Raw genomic sequence first — 15,554 nt, 5'->3', positions numbered from 1 at the left:
TTGTCACGTGACCGTAAGTATGAAAATCGCATATGAGTGAAGTGTCCATGTGATGACTGCTGGGCCCAGCAAGCAGAGTTGAATCCTGACAGGAGTATATTACACGCTTTTCGGATTGGTGTGCTGCAGGACTTCATTTTATAATCAAAGGGCTCGTCCAGGTTTGAGATGAAAGACTGCAGTCACTCTAGGTGCACGGCACACTTTTAAGATTCTCCCTTGCCGGTGGACAGTTATGTAAGAACAAGTATGTGATTTGGATACTTCTGGCCACATTCCGACTAGACGTGCCCGGCCTCACTCAATTCATTTTCATTGAATGAGGCCTTGCATGTCTAGTCTGCACGTGACTGATTGTACAGTGTGCAAATCGCCGGCATGAGAGAATCCTGAAAGTGTGCAGTGCGCACTGTGAGAATTCAGAAGTCTGCAGTCACATAGAATGACTGCAGACTTATCACAAACTTGAACAACCCATTTAGTGCTCTTAACAAATAAAAATATGAGAATTAGTTTGCATCACAAAAAAACATTTACATCCAGGTACCTGATAGATGATGTCTCTGATTGGAATCGTTCTCTTTTTTCATCTTGTCCAGAGTTTTCTTATCCACAAGTCGTCTCTGAAGACTTCCATCTTCTCTTGTTTTCTCCAGTACATCCCCACAAGATGCCCTTAAAAATAGCAGTGTCATTATAATGCTCGTGAATTAAAATATCTGCCTTGCGCTGAGCCCCTGAATAAAAGAATTGCCCCTCACTATATTCCCTGCACAAAATATGACCAACACACCCTCTTATGGTACATGTCCTCCACACTGCCTTCTCCTTCCCCCTGTTCACACTGTCCTTCCACACTGTGTCCCCACTATATGGGCCTAGTCTCTGTACTGTTCCCTTTCATCACACTCCCCACACCTTGGCTTACTGTTCTCCCATGCTACCCCTCCACACTACTCAGTATGGGGAAAGAAAAGTGTGGGTGGGCACAGAATAAAGACTCTCCTCACACTATTCCCCTCAATAGTTTCCCTCCTCACACATTTCCCTCTCCCTCATACTGTCTCCTCTCACATCCCCCTGCCAACCATACTGTCTCCTTATATTTACCCCCTCTCCATACTGCCTCCTCACACATCCCTCTGACTTCCCATACTGTGTCTGAACACATCCCCTCACTGGCTCCACATACCATGTCCACATACATTTCCCCTTCACTCCCCATACTGCATTTGCACCCATCCCCCCTTTCTGTGTCCGCACCTATCCCTCCACTCACCCATCCCCTTTCATACATTCACCCCTCGCTCCTCATAGTGTCCGCACCCACCCACTCATCATACTGTATCCGCACCTATCCCCCCATACTGTGTCGACATACATTCTCCTCATGCTATGTCTTCAAATTTCTCCTGCTCTCCATATTTTGTCCGCACCTGTTCCTTCCTTATGTCCTAAAATCTTCCCCACGTTACACTAAATCTCCCGCAACTCTCCCCACCACAGTAAATTTCCCCCTCTTACATTTAATCTTCGGTGTCATCAGCTCCATTGAAACACCACGAATATTCTTTGCGTCTCTGTGCGCCAGCGAGTGATGTCAACAGCATAATCACATGACCTGATCACGCTGTGGTCAGAGCTTCAATTGTACTCTCATCTAAAAGATGTGCATACCATTGTTAACTGGGAGCCAGTGCGCTACAGCTTCTCTGAACCAGCTGGCTCAGAGAATGACCGAATACCAGTGTAGGGGGGAAGCAAAGTGCAGCTGCCGGGGGAGACACCTTGGCCAACTGTACCCCCCTTGCCGGCTGCACCCAGGGAAGATGCACCACATGCCCCCCCAAGATATGCCTCTGCCATGATGTAGGAGCAGAAACCCTGACTACAGGTATGTGTCACTTATTGGTCTGTGTTTTGTTGTTTCAGTACAATCAGTGTTTTATCAGCAGGAGGTTATCACTACAGCACGACTGGCCTCATGCTTCGTAGTCCAACCACGTCCCTAGCACTGATTAGAAGCTGCCTTGGCAAGAATATACAGAGCTCAGCAACTGAGCTCTGCTAGATCTACAGCAGAAAAAAACTGTGATTCTATCCTAACTGCTGCTCCCAATATACTAAGTGATAGATCGCTGGCATCAAGGTCTTTCTTGCTACCTCATGCTGCTGTCAGATTACATGTCAAAAACCTGCTGACAGATTCCTTTTAAGGATCGAGCTGACTGTTAAGTAGCTAAGCCAGCCTCCTTTTGTGTCAATTAGTTATTGAAATGAGCAGTCAGCCAGCCCCCTTCATACACTCACCAGATCCCAACACAGGGGAACTCTTGGGACAAGGAACTGGAGCTTATAACTGAAGATCGAGGCACATTTGAGACATGAAGTATACCAGTAAGCGGTATATTATACCTTATTAATGTCCTCACATTTAGGGATAACGGTTTCGCATTTGAGGCTAAATTTGCATTACACCGCTTTCTATATTTGTTTGGCCAGATGATGTTCATATTGTGCAGTTGATATTTTTTGTAACTGTATTGAAAATTGCAAAAAAATAATTTGAACCTGTAGGACCCAAGTATGTGCAAATGTGTGTATATATTGGGGGATTTATTCCCTGTATGGCAACAGTACACCACGGTTTATGAATTGAGCTACACATGGTGTAACATGCGGGGAAGTCATTGCCAGAACTAGGGATGTATCTACGTCCAACAGGAGAGAAGAGGACAGTAGGAAAGGAGGCAAATTACTCTGCGTTTACAATTGCCCCAAAAGCTGGGCATCACTAATAATAAGGTGTGCTCCTCTAGCTATACCACCTGAGCCATAAGTCCAGCATTTTAGCTTATATCCTTATTCAGCTACAGGGTAGTAAATTACCTTTGCCAGCACTACAGATGAAATAGCTAATAAACTAATGGGTGGAAGCCTATGGGATATCAGACTAAGATAAGAAAGAAGATATTTCTGCAAACTCCGCCTATTCATAAAAGCAAAAGGGACGATAACATCCTGTGAAGTCGTAACTGACACATAACCATATATAACTCCGTAGCAATCTTCAAGGGTTATTACATAATGGATTTCTGCCAGCTACACTGACTCTTAAGTATTATATTTCCTGACATGTTTTCATTCTCTGAATAGCTCCTGCCACAAACAGAAGCCTTTTGCAGCTAGTGAATCTCAGCCACAGCAATATCAAATTCCCTCTGGTTGTTGCCCATTGTTTGTCTATAAACCAAAGGCTGCCGGCGGTCATAAACCAGGGAGCGTATAGCTTTCATTTAAGCCTGACTGATATGCATTAGCCTGTAAGTAACGATTATATCTATGCACCAGCAGTTACACTAAATTAATGAAGAGCTTATAGAGCAAGGCTTCGTACCCCAAAACAGGTCTGTTTCCCTTCTGCACTCCTTCGATAATCATCTGTCTGCCAAAATTATGTGTCAGACTAAGGGTATGTGCACATGAACAGTAAATGCTGTGTGTTGGACGCTGCGTACTTGTGCAGCATGAAACCCGCAGCGTCCAGATGTTGCAGCATAGTGGGTGGGATTTCAAATGCCATGTCTACTATGCGTCCAGATGCCTGTGGCTTACCCGCGGAGACGGACATGCAGCGCATCTCTCCAGACCGCAACATGTCAATTTCGCCAATAGAATGTATAGAACACGGTGATTCACCAGCATTCAATAGACTGCAGCGCTTTGGACGCAGAGCACATACACTGTATCCAAAGCGCTGCTACTTATGGATCATGTGCACCCGGCCTTATACAGCTGTTTCCCCTGTTTAGCAGTCATAAAAAAAGTATGCACAGGAAGGCATGCTAAATTATATGGGCTAAACATGTGAAAAAGGCATTTTTTGATACTAGTTTGGAGAATAGTAGTCTATGGGCACATTTGCACGTTCATCACTAACCATAGATTCAGCGTCTCCCATTCCCATATGACCACCTCATCACGCCCTCTCTCTGTTGGTGTCCCCCAAAGGCTTTGTCTTGAGACCTCTACTCCTTTCCAGCTGTACTTTTGGCCTCACAGTGCCATTGCTATCAGTACCTATACGCTGATAATGCTCATCTTTCTGCTGTACAGAATCTGAGTGTCTATCAGCCATATCCTCTTTCCTCTCTCATTTCCTAAAGCTCAATGTGGACAAAACTGAACTCCTCTTTCGTCCATCTCACCTAACTTCCCTACTTAATCTATATATTACACTAAATTATATCACAATTTCCCCATTGACACATGTCCGCTACCGCAGAGTAACCCTCGTCTCTGTCCTTCAAAACGTACATTCAAAAGCTCTCGTCACCTCTGACTTAAAAATATCTCCAGAATCAGTGGCTTCCTCAAACCTGAATCTACTGAAATGCTAGAGCATGCTGTAATGCTGATGGTTGTGGACTCACTGCGCCATGGTCCGGGCTTACAGTGGAAGGGCATGACTAAGCGACTACCTGGCGTTCACTAGAGCCTCTGGTGGTGAGGTTAGGCTTGGCCGCAGGTAGTTGTCAGGTACCTTTCCAGGGCAGTCCCCAGGTCTGCAGCAGCTGACCAGAGTGTCAGAGGCATGGTACAAGAGGGCAAAGACAAAACATTGTCAAATGTTCTGAGGTCAGGGCAGGCAGTACAGGATCAATATAAAAATCCGGGTTCAGGAGCAGAGAAGTGAGACAGGATAAGTAACTAGCCAGATCAGTAATGAGCATCAGAATACAGGCGAGCAGGAACCAATGTTTGGGTGAAAAATGGTGGGAGGAGCTGCCGTACATTGAACCTGCTCCCATGGGATAGGCTGGGGAGCCAGATTACTGCAGGACACAGCAGGGTTAAATTTCTGCAGAGACTACCCATGCTCTCCTTAGGCCAGATGGAAATACCATGCTGTAGCAGCCATGCAAGGGAGAGCAGGAGGAAGCAAGTTCAGTGGCACAGCCTGCCACAAGGAGAAACAGCACGGTGAGTGGGGTGGCACTGAGGATACATGCTAGTTGCCACCGTGACACATGCCCTCATCATCTCCCACCTTGACTACTTCAATATCCTCAATCCTCCCCTGTGGCATCCCTGTTAGTCTCACACCTCTCTAGTCCGTCCTTAACTGCTGCCTGATTAATCCACCTCTCTCCTCCACTTCCCACCTCTGTAAATCCTTTCATTGGCTCCCAATTCCCCAATGTATCCAGTTCAAACTATTAACATAAACCTACAAAGCCGTCCGTAATCTGTCTCCTTTGTATATATCTTTGAACTAACCTCCAGATATCTTTCCACACTCTAATCTTAGGTCCTCCAAAGTACTCCTCTCTCCTCCACACTTGTATGTTCCTCACTAATCACCTCCAATACTTTTACGGAGTATCCCCCATCCTCTGGAATTCTGTGCCCCACCACGTATGATTATCCACCACACTCAATAACTTTCAGATGGAACTTTAAAATCCATCTCTTCAAGAAAGCTTACAGCCTCGAATGACCCTGCTGCCACCTCACCCCCATAAGAGCTGCCGCGTCCCTCTAACCCACGGTCTCCCTCACCATTATCCTGTAGAATGTAAGCCCACAAGGGCAGGGTCCTCTCCCTTCTGTACCAGTCTGTGATGGTTAGTTTGTTCATTGCAATTTATCTTTGTAGCTTGTATGCCACCCCTCATGTACAGCTCTAGGGAACTAATGGTGCTCTAAAAGTAATAATCCAGAGCCTTGAACTATAAACCAAACAATAGTCTTACACATAGTGTGAAAATAGCTATAAAGCCTAAAGAGGACTGTCACTTTATTCTTGTTTATTTGACTCATTAAGACCGTTCTCACCCCAGAGTATATTGTCTAATCTGAGAGAATTTGATCACAATTTCAGAGTTTGAGAAGATGGAAACAAAAACTTCTCCATCTTCTCCATTCTGCCAGTACATCAAAATAATTTGATTGCACTCAAATGTCTTCCAAGTGCAGTCTAAGGTTTTCCACGGGCTCATTGATTTGCATGGCTGAGTGTAATGTAAATATCGGATCAAACTCAGGCATGCTGACATTTTTCCTTGGACTGGCTTGGTGCGAGGAAAAAGTCAAACGTGCACGGCCCCATAGAAAAACATTGGTCCGAGTGCGATCCAGTTTTTTGTCAGATCGCACTTGGACCAAAAATATGGCCATATGCCTGCACCCTTATGTAGCACCATTAATTCCACAGAGCCTTACATACATCATCACTGTCCCCAATGGAGATCACAATCTAAATTCCTTATTATTATGTTTTTGCCATAAATTTATAAAAAGCAACTTAAGGAATATTTTTATTAACATTCTCAGGTTCCCAAAAATATATAAAGTGTATGTACAAAGGACACAGAACAATAAATGGTTAATTTGACAAAAAAAAAACACATTCTAGATAAAAACTTTTGTGCTATAAATCAATGTAGCAATGTTAGCTGCTGTACAATAGATTACCGTAAGTGACAATACAGTAAACTTTAAAAACTGCGTCAACTGAGCGCCAATAACAATAATTGCCCATGTTTCTTTCAGTGCCCCTTCAAGGAAAGTATAGTGATTGTAGAGGATCTCCTCTTCATGGTGCATGGCTTTGTGTCTCCATATCGAAGTCATATTGTGTACTGCTAAGGTAAGGTTAGGGGGATCTCTGATCAACAGCCTTTTTGAAACCACGTGGTTGACAAAACTTTTTATCTGGTATACATGGTGCTGTTCTTCTGAATCTGGCGTAGTTTCCCTTTTATTTATGCACCTCTTTGTTCCTGAGATATTGCCCCTCTTCTCGGTAGACAAAGCTAGTCTTTTCAGCCAAGCGGTGAGGACCTCCACTCATCTTTATGGACTTCTTCTTTAGGACCCCCACCCAGTTGACTAAAAAGACAAGACTTAAATGGAGGAAAGTAAGTGGAAATATCTCAGGAACAGAGAGGTGCAGGGACAAAAGAAAGACGATGCCAGATTCAGGAGAAAAGCAGCATTTACATAAGGTAGGAAAAACATATTTATGGCAAGTGACAGGTCATCTTTAAGTTATTAGGTAGATTTGCAAAGCTGGCCTCATGCAGTGATTTCAGATGATGCCTCCCACCAACCACCCTTCCCCTTATAGTTTTCTATAAAGACTCAGATATTGTAATCCTGTAGTGCCTAAATAATACAACCATATAGTACCCAAATAACACTGTTACATGGTGTCTAAACCATTGCCCAATCAGGCTTTGTAGCTGTCCCTCTATAGGCTCAACACTAAGGGCCCGATTCATCATTTTGGGTTTTACTGAAGTCGTCTCCTTTTTTTGTCTTGTGGTATTCGCTCATGGTTTTTTGCTCCAAATTCTTCAAAATACCAAAAGCGGTCCATGAATTTGGGGCAAAACAAAAAATGCTCTTTACGTATACTGAAAAGTCACAAATCCTTTCAAACGTTGTAAATACGTTCCGAATTGAAAACTCCTACGATAACCTCACTCTAGGGGGGAACTAGAGGGAGATACACCGAAAAAGTGCTGTATTTGGTACAAGTCGCATTTCACGAAGCTATCTAAAACACTTACGGATAGGCAAAGCCATCAAGAAAAAAAGGAAAGACAACTTAAAAAGTGGCACAAAAAGTACAGAGAATAAAGAGCAAATACTAAAGCCACTAAAAAGGAGCAAATTATTTCAGAAAAGTGGAGAAACCGCAATCCGGGCCCAAGTTTAGGATTGAAGGTTCTGGGTACCCAGGCCAAATATATGGCCCCTTCTGTCGTGACAAGTGATGTGCCTTGTGTTACTAAACGGGGTTGCCAACTTGACTTTTATTTTTTTCTGGACAATATTTTTTGCGGACATATTGGAAAACCATAAAATCTCATTATGATTGTAAGTGATCTATGCCTACAGCCCATAATTCTGATCTGAAGAATGTTTTAAATGTTTTTTTCATGAACAGGGCAAAAAAAGTGCCCTTCTTAGGATTTTGTGACCTGTGGGCAATGCTGCTTGGACAGAACATTGGGACAGAAAATCAGTAGCGCAATCAAGGAAAACTAGCCTAAAATGGCTGCTTACAGGTGGCAATAGAACAGAAGGTGACACTGCACGACCTAAGCAGATCAGATCCCTGTAAAGTGCAATGACCCATTAGCAAATATAACCACGGCTCAGGCTGTAGCGGCGCCCATTCTCTTTTGCAATCCGCAGGTGGATAGAAGTAAAATGCAGTGTCCAAGGTTCAAGTTAAAATGTAGGTTAGAAAACTGTGGCGGAGGCAGCTGAGCCAGCACTGCGGGATTGAGAACTCATCTAGCCTGCAAAAGCCAAATCTGAGGGGGTTGCGATAGAAACCTTTCACATACATTACAAGATTTATTCCACAACAGTCAGCAGAGAAAGCTAATTCAAGGATCAGAGCCAGAACTGGAAATTTCAATAGACTTCAAGTGGATAAAATAATACCAGTGAGTGGTAGGAGAGTTTTTCAGCAGAGGTGGTGCTGGCGCACAAAGTAGGAAATGAGAATAACTTGGGTTAAGCCTGTGGATCAAATATCATCTGCTGTTCTACATTCACTCGGAAAAAAAGCCCCTTTTGGAATAAAGACTTGTATGAATGGAGAGGAGCAATGACTTACTTTTTTCCTTCATGAGCCGCCTTCTCCTGCCTTGACTAGTAGCTTCCCAGCTCTGCAACCACAAAAGGAAAAGACACATCAGGGCAGCTTTGTTCCTGTATTATCTATGTATCTGCAAATCAGTAACTCAGCTTAGTAACCACTGGTTGTAGATGATTAAATTGCCAATGAGAAGAATGTACTTACAGACTGGGCACAGCATCCGCACAAAGAACCGCTGTGTGAAGGTCACGTAGGTGCAGCTGCAGCGTACATCAGAAATCGTACCCTTGCCCTCTCGGTTTACACAGTGTGCGCAAAGCAAATTTTAACGCTCCAGAGCAAGTGACCAATTATTTGTTACATCCGGTGAGTCTGATTCAAAGGCCAGGATTATAGTGGAGCTAATCAGGAGGAATGTACTGTAGGCTGTGTCTCCATCACCTTCCCAAGGCGAGCTCGGCTATGATCCACCTACTGGATTTCCACATTTGGACACAAACATTTTTGGGGAATGTTTTTACACTCAAGAAAATTTTACTAAAACAGTTTTGGACACTACTTTCATTTTTTTCTCAATTACAATCTTTAACCAGTGGAGGATTTTCAGTAATAAAAAACCCCAGAATATTAATGTTATTCTCAGCATGATAGAAATAGTCAGTTAAAGGGAACCTGTCACGTCATTTTTTGCTATTAAATTGCCCCCAATGTCTTGTTAGTGATGCACATTGCTTCATTAACATGTTTAGCTCAAGCGAAATATCCCAGAATTTATCACAAAAATCACTTGTTATACTTTGCAAATTGCCTCTTCAGAGAAAAAGGACTTGAACTCTATAGCGCCACCTGTTGGAAGCAGCGATCCTACAAGTCACAATCAACCCTTTATCGAGTCTTGCAATACGACTTAGCATGAAAGCCAAATCAGTATCTCAATTCGCAGACACGGTGTTTCGGGCTGTTGGCCCTCGTCAGTGCGAAGCATGAGAACTAATTTGGCTAGGTGAGAGGCTCTGGACTGGGGTCTAAGGGCTCATACTCACTTGCGAGCAACTCGGATGAGTCTCGCACGGCAATACCCGAATCTCAGGAGTGGAAAGTGCGGCTGCATTTATTCCTATGCAGCCGCACGCTCTGATCTGAGTGCCGGGTATTGCCGTGCGAGACTCATCCGAGTTGCTCGCAAGTGAGTATGAGCCCTAAGGGATAACGTTTCTCCTTGTGGAGAGTGACATACCAGCTCTAGCTTGTTAAGGTTATACTTTGATGATTGCCCCACATACCTTGTGTTTCAGTCATTCAGTCAGAGTGGGAAGACATTGGTGCACATAAGCACCAAGAATTTTACATTTTGAATACTCAAAATGGTATTTCTCTATCAAGACATTCCTTTCTTAAATTGATTCTCCAAGAATGAGATAAAGTGAAGTCCCTGATATAATTCTGACTGCAGCCCATCCTAGTCAGCACTGGCTGGCTGCAGACTGAAGACGTACAGCTCCTGAGACCTACATCTCAATTGCAAGAAGCTGTATCACGCATGCTCCATCGGCAGTCGGGAGCAGGCTGCAATATGTGAAGAAATATATATTAACCCATGTTGTGCATGGTAAGGAGATCTCCAGCTTCATCCTCCTCCTCTTAGTCTATCAGCTTTATAGCAGTGCAGGCTGACTGTGCCCAACTCAAAAACAAATAAACATTGAGGAGGATGAAGCTGGAGATAACCCTATTGTGCTCAGCCAGGAAGAGATATATTTCTTCACATATGACATCCATGCTCCTGGCCGCTGACTGAGGTATGTATTATACAGCGATTGTCAGTTGAGACGCAGGTCTTGGGAACTGTATGTCTACAGTCTGCAGCCTGTACTGACACATGATTAGGATAGGCTGCAGTTTGAATTACATCAGGGATTCCAATTTATCTCATTCTCGGAGAACCCCATTAAACACTATATTCCCCAATGTAAAATGAAAACACCTTGTAATCACCTCCCACCCCAGCGCCATTCCAGTGATGTTAGCACAGGGTCTCCCAAGGCTCCTGTAAGATTGTTACACCACGTGAGCCATGCAGCAAATCAGCAAACATTTTTTAAGTTGCTGATCCTCGTTCCTTCGGACGAACCTCCGATGTCTAAAGAAAGTGAGAGCGTAGCAGCCAATTAGCGACTGCTGATTGGCTGCAGGGCTGATGTGACATAACAATGTAACGCAAGCCTTGGGTGATCTAGTGCTGACATTTCTGCGACAGTGCCAATATGGGAGGTAAGTATATGGTGCTTTTATTTTACATTGGGGAATATAGTATTTACTGTATAAAGAGGTTGTCCTAGTTGTAGACAGATCTTTAATTTGCTTAACTCATTTCAATCATACCTGGGTCCGTTTCCAAGTACCTAATGCCACAGATGTTTATTGTACAACAATATAAGGATCTGACATGTTTTTCTGCCCTGTTGGAAAACAGGATCCAGATGGAAACCTGATGATAAACAGTTGCCAACAGGATAATAATTAAATGGACTTTGCCCCATAGGAGCCTCTCTCTGACATATCTCATTGTTCTCTTTTGGTAAATATTTGATAGTGTATTTTAGCATACATTTTTGTGCAATACACCTGGAGTATTTTTTTTTTAAATAAATTCAATAGCACGAGGCTATTGAAGCTATTGCATACCTTTTTTTTTATAATTGGATTCATTGAGTGGCCATATGCCTACATTGGCATGGTTTTCAGCATCATTGTTTAAACATTTTTACTAAAACATGATTAATTCATCCAGGTGTGAATTCATATTTTTTTATTGAGGACCAGAGAGAGTGGAAAAAAGTATTCACATTTCTTACCTATCAAATGCAAAGATTGTATTTCATATGCTTGTGTGACGCCCCAGAGTGCTTTCCTCACGGGGAGAGGAGAAGATCTTTTATCAGGTAACCACAATGCAGTGAACTTCCCTATAAATACATCCTGATCTGGAGGGAAAGAGTTCAGTTTCAGTTCAGAAAGTGAGAGACACAGAAAAGAGCAGACCGACATGGAGTGTGTTGTGAATTCTGCTTTTGGGCTCCCTCTGGTGGTTGTAGAGGGTAATGCAGTTGTGCCTGGACTGCAGGAGTGGACAGGTGTATCTACTAATTGCAAAACTGACTGGGGTATATAGCTTTGCTGGATCCTTTAGTCAGTGCCAGTTGTCCATTGTTCTTGAAGGATTCACTTCCCTGCTGGTCTCTCCAGTTTGCTGTGTTTTTCTACAAAGATAAGTCCTGGCTTTGTTTTTGCTGTCCACCTGCAGTGGACCTTATAGTTCTGTGCATTTTTCATGTTTTTGTCTTGTCCAGCTTGGTCTGTGAAGGATTTTTTGCAGCCTAGCTATTTCTCTGGAGATGCAGATATACCCCCCATGTCTTTAGTCAGATGTGGTGATCCGTATTTTCTGCGGTGGATATTTTCTAGTGTTTTTATACTGACCGCATAGTACTCTGTTCTATTCTTTCTTTTTAGCTAGTATTGCCTCCTATGCTAAAATCTGATTTCATATCTGCGTATGTTATTTCCCTCTCCTCTCACAGTCAATATTTGTGGGGGGCTATCTATCCTTTGGGAATTTTCTCTGAGGCAAGATAGGTTTCCTGTTTCTGTCTTTAGGGGTAGTTAGATCTTAGGCTGTGCCGAGGGGTCTAGGGAGTGTTAGGTACCCCCCACGGCTACTTCTAGTTGCGCTGCTAGGTTCAGGGTTTGCGGTCAGTACAGGGACCACCTTCTCCAGAGTACGTCTCATGCTGCTCCAAGGCCACCAGATCATAACAGGAGTGTCAGAAGGTCTGAAGGGGCCTGTAGTCTGAAGCACTACAGCTCCTGGAAAGAGACATACAGAAAGCCGAACATTGTTTAGTGAGTGTGTAGGAGAGCGAAGCACAGGAGAGTAACATCAGGGGAGACCAGCTAAGATCAGGCTGCCTCCCTCTGAAGCGCAGATAACTGGTAGCCGGACCACCGAGGTTGTAAGGACTCTACGACTTACAGCAGAGACCGGCAGGACAGCTGAATTGCAAGTTATCTGTCCCCACATACACCTGAAGGCACGGTGACACCCTTAGAGGCTGGGGCATGCTAGAGTCCCTATAAACCGCCTCAAGTCACCAGTCATACAGGTCGTGTCCTATCCTATACAGGGGACAGAGAGAGAACATCTGTGAGGACCTTATCTGAAGCCACAGGCAGTAAGGAACTACAACACCACTGCACTAGAGGATGGCTTTTAACTCCACTTGGTAAAGGGGACTCTGGATTCGCTTCCAAACAGGCTGGACCCTGCCTGCCCTGTGATCTGGTGCTCTGGACTATGGATGCAGAAGTCTTCAGTAAACCAAGGTAAAGAGACTGCAACCTTGTGTCCTCATTCTTTACCGCACTACTCACCATCTTCCATCTACACCACGGGAGCCCTGGTGGCGTCACGAACACAAACTTTTTTCCCTTTAAAGACCTTCCCATTTTTATATGGATGCCCCAGGGCCACGGACCGGGTCGCCACCGTGACATCCCCCTGTGAACCGCAGGACCCGGTACCGAGTACCCCACGGCCCTGGCGGGGCACTCCACTTGCAATGTTAAGATGTTATGAGACCTACCAGAGAAGGGGGGACCCTGGCACTGCAGTCTTGCGCTGACTAAGGTGAGCAGGCATACTAAGGTTACATTCCCACAATGAGCTCTTTCTGAGTGTTAGATATTGCAGGTTTTCTGCACCCATTAAGTAAAATAGGTTGCTTGCATTTAAAAAAAAACCTCACCAAAAGCTCATTGTAGTAACTTACCCTAAGCTAAGGGGGAACGTTTCTCCTTGCGGAGAGTGGCAAGCTGGCGTAAGGAGACTTATAGGCCATGTAATGCTCTTGTGGGAATTGAAATATGCAAATAGCCTCTTCAGTGAGGAAGTGAGCTAAAAGTGATCATCTAATTGTTCACCTGGGATCCCTGCACAAAAGATTAGACTTGGCTAGTCAGGTCCCCAAGTCAAGCTCTCCAGAACACTCACCTACTGGCAAAGAGACATGTAAGCTTTAAAAGCACAGGAGGGTAGTCAGGTGGTCAGAACTAGAAGGTCAGAAGTACAAGCCGTAGGTCAAAATAGAGAATCAAAGAGAGAAAAGTATCAAAATAACCAAGCCCGATCAAGATACAGGCAGGCAGAATTTGGCAAAAATCAGACTAGTGTCACTTACCCAGGAGGCAACAGATACTCGAACAACAAGTGGCTCCTAACTACTTTAAGTAGGCCACCAGGAACATGTACAGAAACACTATTTAGTTGCAGATATATGGTTAATTTGGAGTTAAATGGTGTTAAAATCCTGTCTGCCTGTCTTACTGGAGCAGCCACAGGGAGAAAATTACCTTCTATCTTCCATGTGGCCACTAATTTCCAGTCATCGGAGCAGATCAGGGGTGTATAACTAGGGGTTTCAGCTAGGGGAAGGTGGGGGGGGCAAAACACCTGAGTGGGTCCGTAAGCAGGTAACCACGTGTACAACTTCGGTGGCGCACCCTAATTGTGGATCGGGGGAACCTCAGCCAATGACCATGGTATTACTCAAAATAACTCTATGCAAAGACCAACATTGATATTACCGCCATATGGTGACATATAGTGGTAGATACCAATGCTGCACAACATGTAAGAGATTACAGTACAATTATAGATAGTGACTTACCGCTGACGTTCTTTCTGATGGAATTGTTCACTTTTCCTGTCTTTTCCATCTTGCTCAGACTGACAATACAATTTCTCCAGCCAGGACTCGTCTACAAAGATTACAACAAAGACACATTTGACTTTTTGCATTTCTAGCACCATCTACATCTATTCTCAACCTGCACAATCATTCTGAGCCACTGCTGCCATATTTGTCCCTATTTCTGCCCCAGCTGTATGGCACAAAAACTGTTCTTATACTGCCCTATATAGTAATGCACACCAATGTGTCCCTTACAAAGTAAATGCCTCCTTTGTGCCATCTAGGTGGTAAAATTGGAATGAATGCCCTGTGCAAATACCATACATAACAGTGCTGTCACAAGGAGGTTTTTTCAAGCATCACCAACTGTCATGGCAGCGTCAGCGTCTGTGGATTCCACAGATTTCCTGCCACCTGGGCCAGTCCGCGCCTGCACAGATTCCTACACTCATTGTGACTACATTGTTAGCTGTGATCAGTGCAGGGTGACTCGAGCGTTGACTCTTAGAGATGCAGCTCCTAGGTAGGTTAGCAAGACTTAAATATTTTCTGGGCTGAGGTTGATTGCCAGTGGTCAGATGCTACAGGAGAACCAGTCATGTCTGCTCTTTCTTTATTTAAGCTGGCTCTGCTATACAGGTAATGCCAGCTATAGTTTCTCTATCCTGGTCTGGAGAGGTGGACACGTCCTTGTTACTAGTGGTTATTTCCCAAGTTGCTGCAAGCGGTGTTTGGTTAATCCTTTCCTTTTTCACTAGTTATCTTTATATTACTTTGTTGCCTCTCGGACTTTACACTTTAATTCCTTAGTGTGTTTCCCTGAGAGAGTGCTGTGTGATTGTGCGTCCATTTTGCCCCGTTTGTCTTGTTTGTATTCTCCCCACACACTTCACAGACTATTTCTACTTATGAGCATAGTAAGGAAAAAGGTTCAGGCATCCCCACCTTCAGGGTTAATCCTGGGGACAGGGATAGCTAGGGACCCCTAGTCTGAGGGTCAGTATAGGAGCACATTTGCTATACCACATTTGCACCGTGTCAAGTGTCCACATTTTGTCCCTAGAAAGTAATGATGACAGTCAATACTCTCGATGTACAGCTCCATACATAGTTTGCTGGGCCTACAGCTCCCCTATACACATTATGATGGGCCACAGCTCCACTATACACAGTATAATGCCCCC

The 15,554-nt window shown here is 44.1% G+C and overlaps 1 protein-coding gene across 5 annotated transcripts in view; it reads right to left on the bottom strand.

Annotated features, from left to right (window-relative positions):
- The window catches only part of CERS3 (ceramide synthase 3), a 226,499-nt gene that overhangs the window by 139,462 nt on the left and 71,483 nt on the right, over window positions 1-15,554 (bottom strand). For 2 of the 5 annotated variants that reach the window (XM_069766310.1, XM_069766314.1), the window contains exons 2-3: window positions 14,347-14,437; window positions 8,639-8,690 (exon numbers count right to left, since the gene is read on the bottom strand). The gene's annotated coding sequence lies outside the window, so the exon portion shown is untranslated. Of the gene's footprint in view, window positions 1-547; window positions 676-1,524; window positions 1,583-8,638; window positions 8,691-8,824; window positions 9,068-14,346; window positions 14,438-15,554 lie in introns of those variants that run through there. The other 3 variants (XM_069766312.1, XM_069766313.1, XM_069766311.1) reach the window with 3 other exon arrangements.

The sequence above is a fragment of the Ranitomeya imitator genome, chromosome 4, assembly GCF_032444005.1.
Source record: "Ranitomeya imitator isolate aRanImi1 chromosome 4, aRanImi1.pri, whole genome shotgun sequence".
In the NCBI taxonomy this organism is placed as follows: Eukaryota; Metazoa; Chordata; class Amphibia; order Anura; family Dendrobatidae; genus Ranitomeya; species Ranitomeya imitator.
The sequence above is the reverse complement of the archived record's forward strand: the minus strand, read 5'-3'. Positions and strand labels throughout refer to the sequence as shown.